Raw genomic sequence first — 16,386 nt, forward strand, 5'->3', positions numbered from 1 at the left:
AATTTCCCAAATGAAAGACAAGATACTGCAGCCACTCACTGAAAACTGGTGACAGGAAGCAAGGGAAGGAAGAGAGAGAAGAGGGTTAACCAGGGAGGAGTGAGTGTGCAATTTTACAGCATCATGATGACTCAGGAATTCCTTAACCCCATGACTGAACATAAGACAACGGGAGGAGTGAGTGTGCAATTTTACAGCATCATGATGACTCAGGACTTCCTTAACCCCATGACTGAACATAAGACAACGTAAGTTTTGAACTCTCACTTTCGATTGGATTTTAATATCTTGGAACAGCAGAAAAATTACTTTAGATGACACAAGATGATCTTTTCAGTTAAGACTTGTTTTTATATAAACCAACTGAACCCATTTTTCTGATCATTACACCAAACAATATTACTAGTCAAAATAACTGCAGTGTGATGTTTACCAGCTTGCAGTGATTAGCACTTAAACCCCACTGCTGTTAATGTGGCCCCATTGTGCATTTCAGAAACTCACGTACACATAAATCCTTATACTCTTGCATGCAAAGCCTGTGCATGTACACATGCACGTAGGCCTGATCGAGGACAATCAGCTGTCACACGCAAATGTTCTAGCCTGGAGTCCAGCGATGCTCACGTAAAGCTCGTGCAGGTGTAAATGCACGTACTCAAACCATGACCAGTGTCAAATACTATTATAGCATTCAGATACTCGCATTACAGGATTCCTCTTTGTTGTGGAGTATCTGCTTAACTGACCCGTTTATTGGAGAAAATAAAATATGGATTTTTTCTAAGGCCAAGTTTTAAATATTTAAACAGGACTTTTTATTTATTCAAACAAGCTGAAAGGCCAAAATTACAGATTTGGATTATTAGATGGAGGGAAAATGTTTTCCCTCCCATCTGATCACTTAATCGCTTATCATTAATTGGGGTGAATTAATAATTCATCCATTTGGATAAGGGAATTACGGGTGTGGCTGCTGTGACTGACAGGTTACCTGACACACCTGACCTGCAGTCACTAAACTGGACCTTTCCACTGCATTTATGTAGTCACTGTGACACCTTTTTAAAATATTATCCCACTTGCTTTACATAAGTCATTTGCACGCATGAACTATGTCCATGTCAGGAGAATCACTTGAGGACATTGTCAAACTTGTGGTTTCTAACATGTGGAGAACTTGTCACGTGCAGGCAGGCAGACTTGCCTTTCACCACATGAAAACAGTTTGTCCCCTCCATCATGTGGTGCTGCTTGGGTTAAGGGAACAGGAAGACGATCCGGTGTGAATTCCCTATACAATTACCTGCTCAACTTTCATATGGACTAATTACACAGACTCTGTATCTCATTGTACAACTGTATAGTGACAATAAAGGCATTCTATTCTATTCTATGGGGGAGATGACATGGTCAAGACTATTTAAAGTCCAACCTGACAAATTAAGAGATTTCTGTTCTCACGTCCTGCTGCTCTGGTTAATGTCTATAAGGTTGAGAGCTGTGGTGCCAGTGTAAAATAGCTCAAAGCTATAAATGAGAGTACCACACTACATTTACTATCTATTGCTCCAAAAGATCCGCCTAAACCAACCCAGGTTGATTCAGGTGATAGATACTGGGTGTCTTCTCCAACCAAAACAATGCAGTCTGTAACCAACGACTTCTGGTATTAACACACTGGATACCTGCCAACAATCACAAAGACAAAGATGCACTTGAGTGTTGCAGTTTTTGAAATTTGGCTGTCATATCCTCAGAATTGATCAGTCCTAACAATAAAGATTACCTGCAACAAAGATTTAATAATGAAGTACTGCTGACTACGTGCTCACCTTACCGGCAATACCTGAGTGCTAGAACATGTCTGTAACACAAAAACCACACTGGGAAGACCTGGAAATCTTCCAATAAATGCTATGTGTGTTTTTAAACAGGAATACAACCAAGAAAGAAAGTGAACAAGTGAACTTGTTTTAATAAGGTGTTCAGTGGGAAGATATATTTGAGCTCCGGGTCCACAAAGTCAAATTTAGTATCATTTTTGGCCCCCCACAGATAAGAGAACTCACAGCTGGAGCAAAGTGTTAGTTTAATATTTAGTGCAAATGATTAACTTTGGGCTTATGAAATGTCCGGTTAAAGCTGTGGGCTTGCGTACATAGTTGAAGAGGGGAATCTGTGACACCCATGGTGCATTTTGGCAACGAACTTTTAACCACATTAATTTGATTTCAAATGTACCTACTGGGCTCATTTCCAGTTGCACAAGGAGAACAGTATATCACTATTATTAAGTCTAATCAGCAAACAGGTTTAAGCAGGACCTGTTCTGCTGGTTTCAAGCTCCATATTTTATTCTTGTGCCTCTATTAAAAATAACTGCACAATTCAAAGTAATCCTTATTTATCTTAAACTGTGCCTTGGTGCAGCCACTCAGTCTGAAACTAGCCATTTTAACTTGTAGGCTTTGTATAAATGGTAATATGGTTAGTGAACTCCTGTTGTGAAACCTCAAGCCGAGGCCCTTCACAATGGGATGTTAACACCTTGGTGTTTTGAAACTGGAAGTAACAAAAGTGCACAATTGTAGAGTAACAACTTTGCTAGCCCCGCCCTAAAGCGTACCCATGTTCTTGATTTCCATTGAAATAGGGACTGTTGTTTACAAAATAAACCTGGAATGTACATCCATTTACAGACCTTCTTAAGGCCACTCTCCCTGTCAGCTGAAACAAAACATACGAACAGCAGGTAGGTACCTGGTAAATGTGCTTAAAAAAAAATAAAATTAAATTAAAAAATTAAAAATAAAAAAGCTGAAAAGTCTATGTAGTATCTACACTTTCTCCTCCAATGGTGGATATATTTCTGTGAGAAATTTTAATCTAGTACTGTGACAATTATTCACAGTAAATAATCATTCTGACTAGTGTGGATAGTACTTACAGGAAGTTTAAATGTTAAATATGAGCAGACACTCAGATTTCAACTTTAAGACATCTTCCTTTCAAAATATAGAAGGGACTTAAAAAAACCAAAAAAAAAAACCTGTTTCAATAACTTCTGTCAGCTACAAATTGTGTTTTCCTGAAACCCAGGGGGAGATGTTCAGCTGTTTAACTGTCAGTCCACTAGGGAGGCCAGAGTTCAGAGGACAGCCACCAGCACTCAGTAGCTACAAAGAAACATAAATCCAGTGCAGTGTTTATCCTTGTAGGGGTCACCTTGTCACCGCAAGTGGAAAATGACACAGCAATCACTCATTTTATGCACCACAGCTTGAGAACATGCCCTGGTTACACACCTATTAATAAACAGTTCTGGCTGTTTGGGGACAATAAGGGTTGCATGGGATCCCTTTGCGTGTGGCTGTCATGCGATCTTTCCATTCACCCGTGACCCTGAGAGGGTCAGCATGTGAAACTCATTGAGTGAGATAACACGTTCGCCTGCAGTCAGATGCAACATACTGGAAATCACACCTAAGATGCAATTTCTATGTTGCCATTAGAGCTTTTTAAACAACAGGGATGATTTGATTCTTTTTCTCCCCTCTGCTCACATATTTTCAAGCTGTTGCATCATTGCTTTCTGTGTAATCTGAGAACTGGACTGAGCTTTTTGAAATGCAGAAACAAACTAACACGACACCAAAAACAGAGACTTTATCATATTTGGATGCTTGGAAACAGTGTTATCAGCCAGTAATATCAAATCTAGTAACTAATAATCCAATTCTTATTACACTGGGCCAGATGAAGCCATTGACCACAAAAGCTCGACGTAGCTTTCGGTTGAAAATGTGAAGAAAATAGGGCAATTTCTCAAACCTGACTTCTGTTTAATTGCTAGCATGGAGCAACACTTGTGACTGCTAAAAGACTATTGTTATGCATAAGAACTTTTATGAGCCCTTTTAATCTGACTTCTGAACTCTTTACTGGTCATTTTATGGACTCAGTCGCAAGTTTCAGGTCATACAGAATAAAACATTAAGACATTAAGAGTTAGAAACTAGGATTATCCAGACTATGTTCACTGGTTTAGATTTGTCCATCACTGGCTGTTAGCCAACAAATGTACTGTTCCCAGACAGACTCTCTTGCTCATCACATCCAGTTTCAAAACACTAAGATGTGGATGGCGGAAAAAAAAGCAAAAAAAAAAAAAAAAAAGCTTGGGTCCATGCTATATAACATGACTTCAGAAACCATTTCTGTGATGGCACATCATCTGTATCCAGGCTTTACACCACCTACGAGCACTACACAGAAAATTTAAGAGTAGTTTTCCATGGGGAAACGACCACAGTGGTCAGGATATGCAGGCTGAATCTCACTTCTGAATTTCTTGCAGCGGTGACTTTTAATAGTCACTGACATGGGTGGGACGATGGTGCTGACATTTTCGAATAAGAGGCAGTGGAAGAAGTTTCAGCCTTGGCACTGGCATGGCGTCTCTGGAAATTGTGGCATCTCCCCCCCAAACAGACAACAGTCAAGAGATTTTGTTCACTTTCTGAACTCTTCACTCACTTTCCAAAGTAATAAAATACATTTTGCTTATCAAATGACTGGCATGATAACAAAAACTCATTTCCTTAAAACAATACAGACTAATCATGCCTAGTCAAGCTTTCAAGAGCTCCATTTTAAGCCAGGAAAAACACTTTGTGGGGACGTACCAACCGAATTAAGTGAACTGGACCTGTGGGTGGATGGGGGCACGCTAGGGACCCAAAGGTCCCTGGGGGAAGGGGTGAAATCACTAGAAGAGTGAAACGTCCATGGAAAACCACAATAGGAAACGAGGGAGAGGACTCTCAGTCAACACAATGAGATGGAAAATGACAAAACTGACATCACACTGACTTTCTGTATGACTGTTCTGGTAAAGTCACAGAAACCACTAAAATTCCTTTTTTATGCGGCTTCGACAAACCTCTCCAGCAGATGAGATGTGAGGCCCTTCACGTGTTTGTGCCACAAAACTTTTTTTTTTTTTTTAAACATCCACATTGCCTTCACATGTGGATGTAAAAATAGCGGCAAGTCAGCATCACGCCACGGTAAATGAAACCACGTCGCTTCAGAGCGTCCTATAAGGCCACTTAGCTTCAATCATGTGCGCCTTGTCGTAGTAAACGGACTAAACAACGACAGCGGAACTAGGTGGGATGAAAGTGGCTCACACATGAGGCGGCTAACCGAGAAGCAGAGCAAGCTAATTTAATGCAACTTTAGCCGTTGAGCCCAAATTGTGATTTAAAACTATAAAAAGCGGATCTTTTGCCTCAACGCGCCACGTTGGGATTCTCGGTCCCGCTCACTCACCGCGGAAGGTTCTTCGGCTGCGTCCGCTGGAAGCTCGGTTGAGCTCGAGTGGCCCCCGGTGTCCCTTTTGTTGTGGAGTACAGCGACACGTTGCTACGGTACCACCTCCGGGTACCACAGACCTCAGACTGAGAGGAGTTACGGGATGGTGATGGCGTTATAACCGTAGCGCATGCGCATGTGAAAGAATCTCTGAGTCGCAGTAAGGGGAAGCTGAAAACGTGCACGTGCGACTATGAGGCGGGGCCTAGCGGGAACCATATGTGACTTCAACGGAGAACGGACGTTGCTTTGTAAAGATGAAGTCTAACACGTCACACTACGTGCTTTATGCGCCTAATTTTACAGAAGAAATGAATGGAAACCAAATGGAGTCACTCTACTGAGCCTCTATTTACTTACAGTTTTATTTGGTTTAGGTTTGAAATATTGAGAGATGCTTGAGATCTTTGTCTCGAGTAGCAGCCTAAATACTTTTTATATCCATCACCTCATATCCTAAAACCATATTGATTAGCAGAAACACTGCAATATCCAGCAGGCTGTCTCTAACAGTACAATTTATATTACTCAGACATGCCAGTATCTACCTATGCTTCAACCCCAAGTCAAAATTAAATCTAGCTTAAATTCAATAGAGCATGAATGTCAAACTGACTTTACGTAATGGGCCACACTTTGATCTTAACTGGACTGGACTGGTGAAACTTGTCGTTTGTGTCAGTGTAAAGAAGTGTAACTGCGCATTTAACCCTCATAATTAGAAAAAGTGGTGCAATTAAATGATAAAAAGTAAAATTACTGAAAAGCTTCTAGCAGCTCATTGCCCAGACTGTCCTGTAATCATACAGCAGAATTCACAGAAAATGTGTTTAATTTACTGTTTACATTGTAAATAAATAAATACATTTCTGTTCTAGACAGTAAAAAACTGAAAAAAACTGAGACTTTTCTCCAGTTTAATTGTTTTTCTGTTACTTCATTGCTTTAGTGTAGTGTGAATGTCTGTGGTGAAAGTCTATCAGTAGGACAAGCTGTAAAATTTATGAAAATCCAGTTAAAAGCCCTAAATGTAAGTACTCCTCATTTATCGAGAAGGGCTGGATTGGAGTCTTTGCTAGGCTGGTTCTTGTACTTATTTTTGCAATAGAGAGTCTTTAGGGACTTTAATCCAGTAAAAGACAGTAAATTATCATTTTTCAGGAAACATAAACCAAAGACAAAGGAAGAGAGGAAAGGGGGAAGACATGTTAGGAGGTCTGAGAGAGAAGGGAAAAGAAAGGACCACAGAAAAGATTAGTGGATGTATTAATGGAGGACATACAAAGGGTTGGTGTGACAGAAGAGGATGCTAGTAATAGGATGAGATGGAGGCAGATGAGCAGCTACTGTGAATCTTAAAGCAAGAAGCCAAAAAAAGAAGATATGTAATGAGACTCTTTGGTATGTTCTGTAGTGGTCTCAAATAACTGAGTTTAGATTTCACTCAAAGTCCTTCTAGAAGCCAATCCAATCTGATTGTAAAAATTCAAGGAGCGTTTGCTGACTCTTTGCTCATACATGACTGTATTTACTTAATGGATGCTATTAATCTTAGGCTCTCTTCCACAGTGTGTTTTTGTCCTGTCTTCCTCCCCTCACTCCAACTGGTCTCGGCAGATGTCTGTGCCGAAGGTTTCTTCTTATTAAAAGGGAGTTTTTCCTTCTTACTGTTGCCAAAGCGGTTGCTCATAGAGGGTCATATGTGTTTTTGGGTTTTCTCTGTGTTATTCTATTCTATTCTATTCTATTCTATTCTATTCTACAGCATGTGTTTATCAGCAAGTCAGTAGCATGAAGCATGGATGAATGAACAGGTGGCACCAAAGAGCATGCTGTTCACTCCAGGCTCAGGTAGCTCGCACGGCCTCTGATCAGGTCAAAACAGGCCACAATACAACAGAGGCACGTAGGACACCCTGAATTACTGATCTGAAATACATACTCAGCACTTAGTGTTAAAAGCTTGCCATATATGCTTCAGCTGCTACACACACAGATGCACACACAGTCATTAGCTGTTTATCATTAATATATATTTGAACATTTTTATGATTTAGAATAAAATAAATGAGAGGTAAAGCCACAGGTAAAAATGACAGAATTACATAATATTATAATGCATGTATTGCATTACCTTATTATATTACAGATGCTGAAATAAAATATCTATTTCTCTTTGCTGAAAAAAAGAAGAGTTTGCGTAAACCTGTTGGTATGAGCCGTCTCTCTAGAACCAAATAGTAGAGGTGCATTTTAGCGTTTCAGGAGGTACTAACAAATATACAGTATATACATATTCATAGTACTTCTCTGTGTTTGGATAAAATGTCATTATATACAATGACACACATGCAGCCTCAAAAAATGCTGACTGAGCACTCCTCTGGCACTGACCGCTTCTTGGAAAATTTCATATTTCAAAAGACGTGTGTGTGTGTGTGTGTGTGTGTGTGTGTGTGTGTGTGTGTGTGTGTGTGTGTGTGTGTGTTTCATTTGACATTTTATTCTAATGCATTATACAATATCATATTTTTACTGCATACACACAATTAAAATATCATGTGTTGCAATCATGCTCCCTCCCATTCTTCTCCACTCAGACGATTGTTGCCCAAACTGAGAACCCCTGAAATGACCTGAGGACATGACGGGTGTGTTGTTCAAAGACACAGCGCTTAGTAATCAAATCAGATTTGAAGGTATTACAGCTGCAGTAAGATAAGCAGGAGGCAAACTCCTTTGCAATATGTACTCTGTTCCTTTTCTGTATTATTACTGATAGATATTAATGTAATCACAAGAAGATCAAAGGCACAAAGGATGTAATGTTTGATAGTGATACGCTCAGTACTGCAATCCAGGAATTTCTAAATAGGAAGTTTCTGTCGCATTTCTTTAAGTGCTCATTTATTTATCGAACCTGTACCTTTCCTCTGCAGCTCCTGCTTTACATTCCCACAGTGAAGCTAATGTACAGTTCATCGGATTAACATTCCTTCCTCATCCTCCACTGAAAAAAGAGATCACATGCCCACTGACCCTGCAACAGTGAATGCAACTGTATGTACCCCTACTACACTCTGTTCTCCAGCGCTCTCATGAAAGCACTGCGCTGGGGAAGAGATGAGATTGTCACTCATGTACAATGGGCATTTGTTTAGTTACCGCGGCCATCACCGTCCTCTGTCAAATGCTTCCAGCTGACTGCATGTGAGGATGCTTTTGGCACCGTAATATGACAGCCCTTAATAGGAATATTCATCATATTCATTCAGCTTCTGCTAATGAGGAAGAGAAAGAGTCCGACTGTGGCAAAGCTGAGTTTGGAAGCGTGAGAGATGGAGAAGAGGAAGGAGTTTAAAGTAAAGTATTTATCAGGTCCAGTCCAGTACAATGAATATGGCTATGACTGCTTGCCTAGCTGCCTGTGATCCAAATCCTTAATCCGAAGCTTAAGTCATAAACGTGGAGGCAGTCGTATAGGTGAACAAACCAGTGAGGAGGAGCCTGGTCCAGCAAAGGATCACACAAGGTTAGAACTAAACTAAAAACAAGGAACACAAATGAACTGAGAGAAAAAATCATGAACTAAGAAAATACACAATGAAAACGTTAAATAAAAGAAAAAAGAAAAATACACTGCAAGCAAATAAACATAAATATGTACTTGGGGTAAGACTTGTGTTAAATAACAAGCTCATACTGCAAGTGGGAGGTGGACTGATTGGCTGATTGAACCCACTTATGATACAAAAAAAGGAAAAGAAAAAAAGGCATTGGCAATAACGAATAGCTACAAAAGCTTACAAAAATAATCATCCTTCCAAAAAAAAAAAAATCCAATTCAGGGTCACCAGCAGGGCGTTGGAACCAGCTGACACGTGAGAAGCAAGGTACATGTAAACTACACGTCCTGGCACAGTGGGAGGATACCAGAATATCTCCAGGCATGGATAGAACATGTAAATGCCACACAAATGCCTTCTTGCTGTGAGGCACCAGTGCTAACCACTCCACCACTGTGTCAGTCCAAAGGAAACAACTTCAGCAATGAACACAACACAAATGCCCAAATACTAAAAGATCTTACTAAGGTCATGTCTATCCACTCATTCGTCGTCTAAAAAGCCCAATACTCTGATGTTTTTCAATCCCTAAAATCAAAAATCAGTTTTAGATTGAAAACTCCGGGAGCGTTTTTAGTTTGGACAGATAGAAACGTCTGCAAATTATGACACAGGCTCAGACTGAGAACTGCAGAATGACTCCTGTCCAAACTCATAAACAAATGTTTTTGGGTTACATACCTCCAGCATCTCCCCATTAAGAGCAAGGTGTCCTTTGGTGCCAGTTTTCCGACTGATGGCCACAACCAGCAGAGAGGTAAGAGGCTTACAAAAACCACATTAGAAGTTTAGAGGACAGATTTCTCTAAACTTCAGTTTCAAGTTTGCCAAACTGGTTTGCATCCCATGGGATCTTTGTGTTTCTGAACTTTGGCTGTTTTTGGTAACTCGATGTTTAGGTTTAGGTAAAGATTGTGGTAAAATGGGTTACTACACAATAGCCCCGAACTTGCAGCCTGAATCAACATGGTATCACAAAACAGTGATTTTCTAATAAGCAGGACACTGTATCTGTAGCTACAGGATAAACACCAGATTTCTAATGAGGTGAAAAAGCTGGTGATGTGCATTCATTCACTACCCTGCTAATTTCTAGTTTCTGTTTCTTTGCAGCAGCTTAGTTAAATACCATTTACTTCTTATTCATTCCATCAGCACTCATGGAGTGGTTATGATGGTAATTCAAATTAGAGCTGGGCGATATGAGATTTTTTCATATCACGATATGTTTTTTTCATTTCAGGCGATAACGATATCTATCACGATATAAGCCAAATAACTATATTTGTAAGATTTAAATGTGCCGTTGCTCACAAGTAAAATGTGAAATAATCAGCAGCTTGTTTTTATTTAAATATTTATTTCCCATAATAAGTTCATCCATTAAGCGGACGCGAATGGATGGATGAAGTTCAACAGGGTAGATGTACTTAAGGAACATGAGACTTTTTCAGATAAATAAAGGCAAATATTGCAAACTACACAAAAGGCAGCCGCTAAAGCGTTTACGTTTCAAAATAGAACAAACAAAACAGACTAAATTGTCAATTCCACTTAGAAACAAAATATTAATTCTAAAAATAAATCTTAGTTTGTTTTACAGAAGAACAGACAAAACTGACTAACTTTTGTCAATATCAAATAAACTGAGAACTAAAAGGAAATTCTCAATCTCTCCTTGTTGTATAGCTTAGCTTTTCAAACAGTTTTAACAGTTACTTTAGTCTGACAAAAGCCGAATGACGAATTAGCGCTTCCAGTCAGAGACTGAGGCTACGTCCACACGTACACGGGTATTTTTGAAAACGGAGATTTTCCGTTTTCGTTTAAAAAAATAATCCCGTCCACACATAAAGGCAGAAATGAAGGAAAACGCTGCTATGAACATGCCAAAGCAGCAGGTGGCGCTAGATTCCTAACCGTGCAGAAATGTTGGCCAATCAGAAGTCTAGAAGCCTCGGTGGGAAAAAGTAAACAAAGCTGGGGCATAGAAGCAGAACAGAGTCGTATGTGTGGAGGGACAGTAACTGTGTGTATATGTAAGCATTTAAACACTGCAGAGAGTAGAATTAACAGTATTGTAGAAATTCATTTCACCGAAACAATAACGTGGCGCACAGTGTGACGCATGCACCAGTTTATTGTATTTCCAGACTTGCTTTCGGCACAATTTACAGTGCACGCTACTCTGTTTTTTGTCAGACTTGAAATAGCCGAAATACCTTCACACTACGGAACTTCTATGGCTCTTCCGTTCGACAATCTCTCCGGCATTGGAACCATCATCTGTTTTCTCTTCGGTCACGCTCATTTCCTCCATTACACGCTGGCTGCTTCCCAAACAAACACACGTGCGGCTTGGCACTTGTGCTGTAAGTAACAAGTCACGCGACGTGACGCTGCGGCTGTGATTGGTTCGGCTCTGCGCTACTTAATTTGGATTGGCTGACCTATTTTTTTTTTTTTTTTGAGGACAAGAGCGGCGAGGTCTATCGCAATAGCTTAATTTCTCTATCGAGTAAAAGTTATATCGCGATACATATCGTTATTGTTCTATCGCCCAGCTCTAATTCAAATTGTTGTGGAAATCTTTCTTGGTAAAGGAATATCTGAAATAAGAACCTGTAATGTACCATGTTGAATCAGGGGTTAACTAAACAACAGGAAAGCGGCAAAGCTTGTGACAAAAGTCCACAATAACAGTTTAAATTAACTGTGTGGGGTGTGGGGATGAACAAAAAATATTTTACCAGCATAATATAATCTGCAGTATGATCATTGCTTTAACAATGTAACAGATAGCTTTAAGATGGCCTTAAGATGTTTATGATGATGTTAACTTTGTATTTCAGGTGCAGTTATAACTATTTTATACATATTGCATATTTGTGCTTATTTGAGTTGATGTTCAGGTTCTTTAAAGGTCTTAAGCCTCACTGACGTGACTGTTCAGGTGATACATGCTGAGGGAAAACTAGAACATAGAAGGAATTGCAGTACATGCTTACACAACAGTTCATTTTAATATCTTTTATATGTTCATATTCTTGTATTAAGCTTTAAGTAGGGGTTCTTGATTAAAACATTTATTTAGTAGAGGACACATACATAGTTTCAGTTGTTGCATATCAGAGTGGCTTCTGTCTCTCTGTCTGGTTAGAGGTTAGGAGCTAGTCGCGAGGTGAAACAGGGTGCAATTGTGGTTAGCACACAGACACACACTTAGTTAGAGAATCATTTATAGGTGAAAGTTTAATCATGTTTTGCTGGGGTTGCAACAAGAGCAGTTTGTCGCAGAACTGCTGCTGAGGTGTCAGGATGACAAGCGAGCATCCGGCAGTGACAGGAAGCACCTGTTGTGAAGATAGGAGACAATTGTTCTTTTAAACGGTGTCAAAAGTCGTTGTGGTTTTGATTTGATCTATGTATAAAATGTATCTGTGACGTTGAAGGGGCGTCATTAAATTTAAGCCCTGACGGTATAAATATCTGTTTAATGCTTTGAGTAAGTTGAAGATCAATTGCTGTTTCCAGTGATCTTCCCACGTGTGAATTAAAATCTTCGTTTGACTTCACCCGGCTGGACCAGTGTGGTTATTTTTCGATCACCTCTTGTACCCTTTCTCAATTTTTGAATCTTAACAGGGGTCACAGAGATAAAGAGCCCCATAGCTAACAAGGTGACAAAGGGGGGCAGACGAGAGTCCAAACAGTCCAAAATCCACAGGGATTTGATAAAAAGCAGTAGGACACGGGCAGTAGGTCAGCCAAAAAAGATTCAAAGTATCAGCAGGAAACTGTTGGTACAAAAAGGATCACGGCTGTTTACTAGGTGAGTAATAATGTTCTGTTCCAGAAGTCAGAATTTCCCAGTCAAAATTTTCAACTTCCTTAAGTTCAACTTCTGCTCTGTAAAGTGAAGTCAGCTCCACCAACCCTAACTTTGCAATCCAAGATGGAGGTGGCAGATGTTTGACCAGGTTCTATCCATGAACGTGCTGCAGCAATGTTTCAAAGAGCAGAAAAACAAGCATCGTGCTGTATTTCTGGCAATGCATGAATTGGTCTAGCTTGTCAAGGAGAGAAACATAACCTGTTTTTCCTTTCTTTTCCAACTTTACCACTGAAATGTGCCCAAGTGTTGTCACCTCCAGCTCTGATGTCATGTGAGGTAAATGTAATTGATGTGACAAAGTTGTTGGTGGGAAACAGCAACAAAGGCAGGAAGAACAACCAAAAATAAAGCGACTCATTTAAAATGTAAGAGAAGAGGAAATAATTATTTGGAGACAGTCTGGGTCTGTCCCACCGCTAACATAGACTCGACTGATTCATCATTCTCGAACTCTTGACTGTTTTCTGGAACAAAGCAAAGGCCTTCATCCTTGTGCAAGCATGGATAATGAAGGACAGGTACTGCAGGACATCTAAGGCTAAAATGTGCAGGAGTTAAACAACCGATTGCACAGGAGTGGTAAGCAGTGACAAAGCCTTCTGAATGTGTGCTAAACTGCTCATCTGAAGAACTCATTCGTACAGATGCAGCCAAACACAGCCAGTTCAAGGAAGACACATGCTACTGTGTAAACACTAACCGAGATGAGGGGGAAGAGAGTAAAACAAAGACATGGGGGCAGGCAGTAAAAACAAAAACCGTAACAGTGAGGGGGATGGTATCTGTGAAAAAAAAATAGACTGAAGGAGAAATAGTTTTTGTCCTTTGAACAGTTCAGTTTCGGATGTTAGGAATTCATGCTGCAATAACAGTTTGTGCGCACGAGGATTTCCTTCTGTTTACATAAGTATTTCTGCTCATGTGAGCCAACAATTTCTTCATAATTCATCATTCTCCAGCAGACAAACCTTGAATCTGTGAAAGCGGTCAAAGTACAGAGCTCACTACTTCTGTTAAAGTAAGCCGCTGATAAAATTCTTCTGTTGAGCATGTCTTTATCTGTGCCCAGATCTTCGTCTGAGTTCTGATGTCTTCATACTTTTATTGTATCCATTATCTAATTTACAACCTTTACAGGTACAGTGTAATTATTTACTTAGGTGAGATCATTTTTTGTCTCATGCTTTTGCATCAAATCACAATAACAGTGGGTTCAAGGGGGTAAATCCCCTGCCATAATACAGAGGAACCCCCAACAATCAGAGAACCCCCTATGAGCAAAAATTCCCTTTTAATGGGAAGAAACTTCCAGCAGAATCAAGCTCAGCTAGTCAGCTATCCTCTGTGACTGGTTGGGGGTGAGGGGAAGAAACACTATGCATCATGGGAACCCTCCAGCAACTTATGCCTCTTGCACCGTCACTCATGTGTGAATTATGTTTCTGCTGGAAATCTACTTTATAAGAAATGTAACTACAAGTTAGGTTGACCCACTGCACAATGAGAAAATGAGTTTCTGGTTATGATGTAAGTTAGGATTAAGATGTCCCGCAGTAATCTAAATCAAGCTTCAGAGAGGATTCACGGTCGCCTGATCCAGCCTTAGCTATATGCTTTATCAAAAAGTGAAGTTTTGAACATGCTCTTAAAAGCAGAGAGGGTGTCTGTCACCTGAACCCAAACTTGGAGTTTATTCCATAACAGAGGGGCCTGAAAGGGGCCTGAAAGCTACCGATAGTGAAGTACTCTATTCAGGTGATATGGTACTGTAACATCTTTAAGATAAGATGGGACCTGATTATTCAGGACGTTGTTGTCATGGTCCTGGGTCGTGTGACCCAGTGTGTTATGCTTAACCTATTTTGATGTTTATTGTTTGCTTAGGTTCTTTAAGGTAGTCCAGCCCTTTTTGTAATTATGTTACCCTTGCATTACGTCTCCCTTGCCCTTCGTGTGTTTATGTCTGTGTGTCTTGTACTGTCAAGTTCATGCTGTCAGTTATGTCACCTCCCCCTGTACTACGTCTCCCCGGTTCATGTCTCATGTTTCCTGTTTTACTTTGAAGGCCTGCATTCACTGTCTGTGTATTCAGCTCACTCCTCCTGTCCTGTCGTTAAGTTCATGTGTGTCAGCTGCGTTCCCATGTGTGGCCACTTCCCCTGATCATCCCTCATGTGTATTTAGTCTCTGTGTTTCTTACAGTCTGTGTTGCGTCGTCTGTGTTATCTCCCCTACCCCTTGTCATAGTTTCCCAGCCTTAACTAGTCCTAGTTTGTACTTTGTTTAGCCATAGTTTTCCCAGTCTATGTTCAGGTTTTCCCTCAGTTGCTTTGCTGCCTTGTTCCTTAAGTTTTCGGCCCTAAATAAAGGCTCGCCTTCTGTTAAGTCCGGTTTTTGTGTCCTCACCTCTGTTTGCTCTTGGGTCCTCCACTCACTCCACACGGTCTGCCCCGGTGGCCCGTGACAGTTGTAAAATTCTGGATATAAGAGGAGAGTTCGCCAGTTTGCGAAAAATACACACTTTCTCTTAGTCCCTGTCAGTGATGTTGCTGCAGCATTTAGGATCAACTGAAGGCTTTTCAAGGAGTTTTTAGGACAGCTTGAATTCTTCTAGTCCAGCCTAGAAGTAATAAATGAATGAACTAGTTTTTCAGCATCACTCTGAGGCAGGATGTTTCTAATTTAGAGATATTGCACAAATGCAAGAAAGCAGTCCTACATATGTGTTTAATATGCAAAACTCCAACATTCCAACATTCGTGTTACTGGAGAACAAGGTGATGCCAGCCATCTGGTTAGATATCCTGTTTTATGGATCCTAACATTTGTGAGTATGGCACATTTAACCCGAGCAGCACAACCTGTTGTCAAGGGCAACAAGACAGCATATAAAAGGTATTAAAACAAACAAACAAAAGTTACATTTCACTTCAAGCTACGGTATAAGCTAAATCTGCCACCATGTTTTCACTCACAGCTCGTCACATACTGACACGTGGTCAGGAGCCCCATTTTAAGACAAAGTGTAGCCACTTAAGCATCAGCTTTCCCCCACTTATTTGTTAATCCACCCCTTCTGTTGCTGGTTGTTTAGATCAGCCATTAAATTAGGTGTTGAATGCTGAGAGTTGTTGATGGGATAGGAGGTGAGGAGCTGAGAGTGAGAATGGGTTGGATCTGTGTGACATTTGGACAGACATCACCTTGAAACTTTAAACCGACCTCAAAACGTGGACATCTTAGCCTGAGCATACACAAAATGTGATCGATCGGGTGTTTATGCTTGATTTGATTTCATCATTTCTCTTACAAACAGTACACCAAGTGCGTCATTGTCAATAAAAACTACGTGTTCTGTTCTGTTTGTGTCTGTGTCTCAAATCAAGCATGCGTTGAACCAACAAGTAGTGACGTCTCTGTGTTTTTAGATTATTTAACCCCTTCCGCCCCGGAGGCCTCTGTCCTGGGTTCAGGCTATGTGCCATG

At 40.3% G+C, this 16,386-nt stretch overlaps 1 protein-coding gene across 2 annotated transcripts in view; it reads right to left on the reverse strand.

Moving 5' to 3' along the window:
• Positions 1–11,322, reverse strand: part of LOC309696979 (monocarboxylate transporter 1-like) — a 38,549-nt gene extending 27,227 nt beyond the window's left edge. The window contains exon 1 of one of the 2 annotated variants that reach the window (XM_082518542.1): positions 11,228–11,322. The gene's annotated coding sequence lies outside the window, so the exon portion shown is untranslated. Of the gene's footprint in view, positions 1–5,337; positions 5,576–11,227 lie in introns of those variants that run through there. The other variant, XM_082518541.1, reaches the window with a different exon arrangement.
• Positions 11,323–16,386: the final 5,064 nt, after the last annotated feature.

This window comes from Aulonocara stuartgranti (genome assembly GCF_965226115.1).
Source record: "Aulonocara stuartgranti genome assembly, chromosome: 20".
Lineage (NCBI taxonomy): Eukaryota > Metazoa > Chordata > Actinopteri > Cichliformes > Cichlidae > Aulonocara > Aulonocara stuartgranti.